We start from the raw sequence: 9070 nt of genomic DNA, 5'->3' as shown, positions 1-9070 counted from the left end.
CACCTCAAGACTGAGCCGTTTGGCTGACGGTGCAGCTGATGAAATCAGTTTCACTCCATAAACCCTTGATGTCAACAGCTGAGCGACATCTGTGGTACTCACCGTCAGTGTAGGAGCTAATGATGCCCAGTGGACAAAGTGCACTGCAGAGTTATTTTAAGAGTTGCTTGCAAATCTGGCACCTGTGTAAGTGTCACACATGCCGGCCCGACTTCAGTCATGGAAATACACTCCGAGGTCCACAAAAAGGAGTGGCAGTGTGATTATTCTCTGCATCACCTCTGTGGGATCTGCTTTTCAGTAAAATAAAAAATGTTTGTATTTTATGTAAAGGCAAGTGAAGCTTTCCTTATTTCCTCATTTCCTTTGTCATTTTGTCTTTGTTACAACAACTATTTATCTAAACTTGCTTGGAGTTTGTCCCGATTCACATCCTGCTTCACATTTGCTCAACGTGTAAATACGTCTTGTCTGTTGTAACACTTTTCAGTAATCGCACCTAGTTTTACTGCTATGTGCTGATCGTGAGCCCCAGAAACAACAACTCACTCATACCTGGGAAAGCTCCCCCGAGTGGCTTTGGCTTGTGTGTTTTTGGCTTCCTTTCCTCCTTTAGCCAAACCAATGATAAGCCCCCACTCCCTGTCAACATAGCTGAAATTAAATGGATGAATGACTGGAAGAAGGACAAAGAAATCAAACGCGCTCCACTTGGCTCCATGTTAATAGGAAACCCAGACGGCAGTATTGACTTTGTTTAACTTTCAGATTCAAGGAGAAAAAAAAAAAGCCCAGAAAGAGAACATTAATAACACTTTCTGATTAAGCTGCATGAAATCGCTAAACCTTTTAACCATTTTCTCTCCTTGAAACACAATTTGTGCAGATACACTCTTGGACCAAATGTATTGGACTGTGTCGTTTAGTGTCTCAGTTGTCAGTTTCTAGCTGAGTTGCTCACAAAATCCCAGTAGCTGCCATGACATTCACTTATGAACCACTAAGTGTTCCCCAGACCAACATGGAAAAATACTTTGTCCCTGCAGTTGAACAACTTCTGCATTCTTCAGCTGGCGGTAGTTTCATATCAACTCTCTACCTGTTTGCACAAAGCAAACATTAAAAAGCGGATGTAGCTGTTCTGATGATGGTCTGTGATAGGGAAGCACCAAAGACATGCAGAATGTGCATTTCTGTGAGGAATGACAGGAAGCTCCACGACAGGTATTGTATCAGCTGGGCCTGCAGGATGGACATAGGAAGCAAGAATAACCTCTTGAGACCTTTTGCTTTAGCTAGAGCTGCCAGGTTACCTTCTGGTTGGATTTTATTTCTTAAACACTGACATACTACCTCGAGGTATGCCCAATGAAAACACAGTGTGGCTGATCATCGTCACGACTCATTAGCAGATTGCACTGGTTTGAAACTGCTGACGTTACTTGGATACTTCATAATGTTGTACCAGGGGAGGAATTTCAATCAATTAACATGATTATTAAAAGAGCCTTTGGACTTGACTGGATGTCAATGCGAACCGTATCAGAAAAGGTCCCCATGTGTGAGCTATTTATGTACGCCAATCGCAGTAGTAAACAAACCCACTCACCACCAGGGTCATTTACATCTCACACATAATTACGCAGCTCAATGCGGTTTAGAGGATCACAGGACTGCATCTGAATCTGCATTTTAATGAGGCTTTTGTCTGCAAGCTGATTGTGAAATTACATGCAAATTATATCTCTGAGAATTCTCCTCTATAGCAACAGATACTGGTGCAACCCTTTATATATCTTCTTTAACTAGAACATTCCCTTTTTTTGTGTGGAGGTGTTATTTTTGGCGTGTTTCGACTCTGCGCCCCACAGAGCTGTAGTTTAATGGTCGATATCTTCTTTATTATCTGCAATAAATAACTTAACCTGTTTACAGTTTGTGACTATCAAAACAATTTGCAATTAAACTACCAGAGTTGAAAGTTTTAACAGGAATTAGTCACTATTTTCTGCCTTCTTATGAACAAAATCTTTGAATTATATCTGTACCTGCAAAATTCCCATTTTCAGACGTCCTCTTACTGAAGGTTAATATTCATACTATACTGCAGTTTTGCCTAGATCCATCGACAGCCTGTTATACTCTCAAATTCCAGTGTGCTTATTATGTTGACTTTGGTTTGGAACTTACATTTTCTTTCACATCATGTATTTATTTCCTCCTGAAGAGTTGGATCTGGCGGTTACAGTAATTAATTTGCAACAAAATGTTAATATGTACATGTCCACACTTATAGGCACTGTGTGCATATTTTTTTATTATATTGTATTTTATCTGCTTTTTTAGTTTCTGCTATGTGTGCTTCTTTCTCTTTACTATCCTGTTTTACCACTGCAAATTTCTCCACAAGTGAGATAAATAAAGGGATATCTTATCTTATCTTATCTTATCTTAACACAATGTGGACCAGAAGTGACAGGGTGTGCAATATTTTTGGAAACATCATAATAATCACTGTCTCCTGCTTAAAAAAACTACAAAAAAGTATCAAGAAAACTGTATCCTCATGCTCTGTACATCTTTTGTCAAGAATGATTAAGTGACTAAATGTGTTTGTTTATACACATTTAATTTAGATGGAAATACTCTCCACAAAGGATCTTTCACCTGTAGTTGTCTTAGATATATCACAAAAAGCCACAGTTATCCCCCATGTCCAAATAACCCGAATCATTTATTCGAACCTCTGTGAACGGAGCACAGCAAATTTGTTTCACGCATCATGAAGCAAATAGAAGCGTTTTGTTGTCGTCCGAAGTGGCAAAGACAGTTTACAAAAACAATAATGAAAATAGGTTTGGCTTGAAGGAAGTGGGATAGAGACAAACAAAGCAGAGACGAGTGGGACAAAAGAGACAAGAAGCCAAAGGGACTTGAATAAAGGGAGCAAAACACAGACACAGAGAGGAGGAGGGGAAGTTTTAAGAAAAGGAGTGGTGGTATGTGATGAAGTAAAGGCTGGACTGAGGGGTCTGGATTGTAAAAAATGATTCCTGGGCCATTAAAGCTTGAATTCCTGAGTGGGTGTCACAGGCTTCACCCCACAATGATGTGACCTCAGAGGAAATAGATCCTAATGTAAAAAGTCCTAATGTCAGCAGTTTTCTGAAAATTGTTTTACCAGTGATTTTATTATTTTTTTTTTCATATGCAGTCCATCTGATCCTTGTGTTTGTGCTTTTATTCCGTTTTTTTGTGGTCTCCAAGATGTCCATCCTGATAAATAAATTTAGCCGGGCTCTGGTAATCATAGAAGCCTTATTTATTTCTATCAAATACTTTGAAATGTATTCACAAACCGCATTTTATGAATTATAGAGCCAAACTGCAAAGAGAGACTTTAAATGCATGAATATGATTATTGAATTTTTTATTCCCGAGTGCTGATGCTTGACTCAGTGCGATTTAACCAGTTTGCATTATTAAAGTATATATGATATTTTTACTACATGGCTGTTCAGATCATCTACATAAACCACGGGAGCTCCTATAGGCTGACTAAAGCTGTGGAGACTGAAAATAACATGTTGAAATAATGGTTGCTGTGGTAAAGTCTACCAACTGAGGAATAAATATCCTTTTATGTCATGCATCCAATAAGGAAAGACCGATTATAACACTGCGTTATCCATTTCAAATGAGTTATTTTTTGAACTCTCTGAAATATGGTTGGCTGATTGAACAAGGATGTTAAAAGAGTGTTAAAACATCTTGCTGAAACAAGCCGGCTTCAGTGATTGAGGTCAAATGCTTAGCAAATGTTTGATTGTGGATTTTTAACCATTAGATCTAGGCTATTGACATTTGAGGCATTGTGTCAATAAAGTGCTTTGCTTGACTGAATCCCAGCAATAAAAGTAAAAACACTGGAATATAAAAAGATGTCTCCACCGTGGTTTGTTTTCCAACATGTTTTCAGGCATGTAAAGAAACATGGCGAGGAATCTCCACAGAATAGATGTGAAACACCGAGAGCAACAGCTCTCTTCGATGTTGATCCACTTTCTATCCGGCTTCCAGTCTCACTATAGATCCTCATGCAATTCTCATGATGTCAGCGCACGCTTGGCTAGCTGCGGTTAACTTCCATTAATGGGTGTACTGGCTGTAAGGTGGAGGTCCTCGGGATTGACGACGGTGAAGACTGAACAGCTGTGAGATTAAAGGTGGAGGCAAATCGGATCGGGCAGGGTTTGTTGTCGGCAGCCCTGCCGGTGTGTCTGCAGTTGTCAAAGTGTGCATGTGTAATCAGTGTGAACGCTCTCCTGAACATCTGAAGTTCGTCTCTGCAGTGTGAGGATGCAGCACTGAGAAATGGATCTCCCAGAGGAGAGCCCAGGCCTGACAAGTCTAGTGGAAACACTGGCTCTGACGAGCAAGTGAGGCAGAGTGTTGTCAGGAGCATCTTAGGAAGATCCCCAGGAATCCCCCCAGTAAGATATCAGTGTTGCTTTTTAGCCCCGGAAACTCTAGTTCAGATGTGGTGTTTCTCTTGGTGGAAGCTGGGTCATCGCTAGGTTAAAGGTGGTCTGTACCACTCTGGTTGAATGAGGATCAAATGCAAAACCATGTTTGTTTGTGAATGTTACAAGAACTGACTGTACTTATCACAACGTCTGGTTCTGGATGCTAAATAGTCGCAGATGTCTTGTTCAGATCAAATAAATACTGTGTTCACCACAGCCTGTACTCAGCGTTAACAGCAAATCTTTTCATTAAAACTCAAGATATGTAAACCCGTATGGCTAAAAGCAATGATTGCCAATACTTTATCATTAAAAAAAACAAAAAACAGTTCTAGTAGCAGCAACAACAGAATATATCAAGTATTAAAATAAATACTGCATTATTACTCAGGCTTACTTCACACACAGTTTGGCCGGACCAGTAAAATGGTTGCAAAATACTGAAAACTTGTGAGTATTTCCTTAATTTAATGCACAAATAAAAGCACATCCTATTAATGCTCACAACAGTTTTTACTAAATCTATGATGAACAACCTCAAGTTTGAAGAACAGTCCAATCTGGGGTAAAGGTCAGGAAAGAATCCTGTTACATCTTTAAACACAGGATTTTTGCATGCACGTACTCACTCTCACTTTATGACTTTGATGCTGATGTTATTTTACCAGCAGTAAGCTTTCATTCGAACTCGCAGCTGGATGACTGACTTGCACCTTGATTGAGTCTCCGTCTTGCATCAGGCGCTGTGATCTACCAATCGTCACCCACCAGAGACCTGCCAGTTTGCCGTCAAGATAGAAGTTGAAGGCATACCGAACATCAATGTCCCTTCGAATGAAAGAAACATCAAGCAAAAGGCTTGGCACCTCCAAATGCCTGCACTTGTTCACAAGAAGCAGCCTCTCAAGACTTCTCATGAACTCTGTCCAGCTGCTTGTTAGTGTCTCCTAGAGCCACTTGAATGAAGTCCCCCCCCACCCACCCATAGTTCAGGGTACAAAGTTCTCGCTATTGTCGCAGTTGTTAGCAGCCAGTGAATCATAAGCTTTGTTCACACCGGGCATGTGTAGCTCCATGTAAACAAACACTCTGGTGTGGTGAGATATTTGTCAAAATGTGAACGCTGCTATCCCAATTGGCACGTAGCCATCAAGGGAGTGAAAACCCCTTGAAGAGCCGGTCTTACTTTGATTCCAAACAAATCTGCGTGTGCTTTGTTTTTGAGTACCAAAGTATCACGTGGAAAAATATGTGGACACAAAATAAAGCGAAAGAGTCGATCTGCTTCCGGTGTTTTACGCCTTTGATGCATAATTTAAGCTCTCAGTTGGTAAATAATACCACCACAGTCATCCTCCAGGTGCATTGATGAAACTCACAGCGTTGTTGAGGAATTAAGGTGTGTTACATCTTTTGCACTGATATGAGATGTGAATGCAAAGTGCCCCAAAGTGGAATCACAGCCGTAATATCAAGTTGTTCCCTCAAACAATGTCTCAACCGGCGTTTATTTACTTCACTCATTCGTTCATTTACCCTCCTCACAATCTTCCTCTGGTCTCTGTTGGCCATCTTGCTTTGGGTCGTGGTGTTTTTCAACATTAAGTGGATTTCTCCTCACCGTGTTCTTCCCATGAAATGCTTCAAGGGAAATGCCCTGAGGGTATTTACCTCCCTCATTGGGTCAATTCACTTGTTTTTCGCACCATGAGGAATGACCTCATTCTGAGGCCCTGTGAGCTTACGTTTCATGATTGACAGCTGCCCTTGACTCCTGCGTCGCGTCGCAGAGAAGGATCAGGGGATGTTGTGGTCTTGTGAGGGGGTGAGCCGAGCTGCCTCACTGATAATGCAGCTTGCAGCGGCATCTCGGGGGGGGGGCCGCAGCCCAGTCACACAAGGGTAATTACCCGAGCGCCGGGGTGTGGGGCAGATGAAGTGATTTCATCACCTCTGAATTAAACATGGTCCAAGGAATATGAACAATCCACAGGCTGCTTTTCTACCAACCCGGAATCATTCATGAGGCCTTTTATGACTGAGAAATACACTTGGTCTTTCTAGGTGTGAATTTTAAGGAGAGGGACTTCATATTTGTTTTCAGCACCACTGAATTAAACATGCTTCGAAGAATGGGAACAATCTACACGCTGCCCATGACCACAAACACTCCGCCAGAGGGAGTTGAATAAACACAGAATTCAATTCAAATATGCTTCAGGGAATAGGAACAGTCAACTTCAGGGGAAGTTGAGCCGTAGAACAATTCACAATGTTGTTTCTGTAATATATTATACATATTTTCAAGTGTGAATTGTGCTGCATTTTGTTGCTCAATGAATTTTGGAGACTAAAGTTTCCTGTGTTCCTAAATCCAGCCTGTGCGTTCTCTGCTAAGGTTTAAAATCCCCACTGCATTTGGAAGACTTAGTACCGCAGACAAAGGGTTTGTTCTTTGCCTCCTGTCTGCCCTCTTAATCTTCTTTAGAGTTTCACTTGTGTCCTTTTTTAATCTGGATCGCCAGGTGGTTTCTTTTTGTGGCATGATCTTTATATTTTGCCGAATGCCTGAGGACAACAATTTTGTTTTTAATCTGCTTTTAATGCCGCCAACCCGGGAAGAGTTGGGCCCAGAGGCAATATTTCTCTTCTATATGTAGGTCCCATTCATAAAAAAAAAAGTGTTATATGAAGAGTACTATGAGGAAATGTCTTCAAATTTAACTCAGCAGCACTTTCCTTGAATTTCAGGACCAATTGGTGAAATTGTACTGGTAAATATTGGATGTAAAATGGACTTTACTTATATCGAACCTTGTCAGCAGTCTCAATGCATTTTACATGGTCAGTCACACAATCATCCATTCACTCACACTGCTGTCGTGGTGTCTGCCATGCAAGGTCAACACCAACTTGGGGTACACCGTCGTGCCCAAGAACACATGGCAAATCTTGTGATTGGAAGACGACCTGCTTGTGGGTTTAAAAGAAAGCCTGAAGCCTCCAAATTGTGTCACCTCTTTACAGTGACATCTATGTTTAAACACACTTTATTGCATCTGGAATGGAACGATGGAAATGTCACCACTTAATGTTGGGACACGACCACTAGTTCTCTCACATTGTGTTGTGCATCTTCTACATATGCAGTAATCATCTATCTAATAAAGGCATCGATTAACCTCATGGCACGAACCCAGAGGTCAAGTGAATCACTGTATTCACACTCTACTTGATATTGTTGTTCTTATTGAGTCCATTTGCACTTTTAAAACAGTTCCAAGTCCTTTGTTTTCGGTTTAGACTAAAAAATTGGAAGCAAACTCCTGCCAGTGCTGCATCTGTAAAATCATTTACATGCAGTCTTTGTCTCCATCAGCCTCCAGAGTTATGTGCTCCCTGACTGACAGAATGAAAAGTGGAGGCAGAGCGCTGCGTTGGCGACCTCGCTAATGCAGTTCAAACAAGACCAGGTGTTCAATGTGCCATCTGTGTGTGTGTGACTGACAACCTGCATGTCACAGTTCAGCCCTTCCCATCAAACCTTCATTTGGGACTTGTCAAAATCCACTTAACCACTCAGACATGAATGGCTAAGCTCCTCCACTGATCCTGCTTCTTTTCTTTAGGGGCCCCCGGGGCTGTCGGATCGAGACCGGGCCCTTGGGTGCTCTGAAAAAAAACTCCACAATCTGACACACATGTTCCAGTTAGGAAACATAAGTATAATCATGTGCGAGCCTTCTTGGATTTTGCTGCATTTACATTTACACTCATGTCCATGTAGAATTTCTGAGCCACCACAGTTTTTCCAAACAGATCAGATCAAGATGGATAATCTCAAAAATATTTACAATTAAAGAGAAGTTTGCTTCTTTTTTTAGTTCTCATTTCAAATGACACACTGCATATTCTGAAACGCTGGAGTCCCATAACACTACTTGCAGCCTTTAAATGTAGCATTAAAATATGGTTAGAATATGTATTTATTTTCAAATCCAAGATCTGGACACCGAATGTCATAGCAAACTTTGATATATCGAGGGTAATGTGATACTGCAGGGGTTGTAAGACTTCAAGAGTGAAGTTCAAAGAGATTCTTTATTCAAAAGGGAAAAAGCAAAAGCAAAACTTCCTTCACAAAAAGGAAACAAAAACCCAGAGTCTGACCAGGAGCCAAATCCAAAGCCTGGAGGGAAAATGGCAAAGACGCACACAAGTGACACAGATGAGAAGTCCAGGCAAACTGGACACGGTGGGAAGCCAGGACTGAACAGGACAGACGAACAAAAAAACAAACCTGGGGTTTTAGATTAAACAAAAACATGTAAACTCACAGAACTAATATAGCAAGACAATTTCTCATTTCTGAGTGGATCACAATATAAAGAAAAACATGAGTGCGTACATTTCTTTTTTTTGTTTGTTTGTTTTTTCACAAAAACCGTTGTATCTCCACAACATCCAACATCGTCATCAAACACTACCATGTTTTGTGTTACGCAGCCTTTGACCTCCTTTATCAAATACATTCAATAGTAATA

Source organism: Lipophrys pholis (genome assembly GCF_963383615.2).
Source record: "Lipophrys pholis genome assembly, chromosome: 14".
In the NCBI taxonomy this organism is placed as follows: Eukaryota; Metazoa; Chordata; class Actinopteri; order Blenniiformes; family Blenniidae; genus Lipophrys; species Lipophrys pholis.
Note: the sequence above shows the minus strand (reverse complement) of the source record.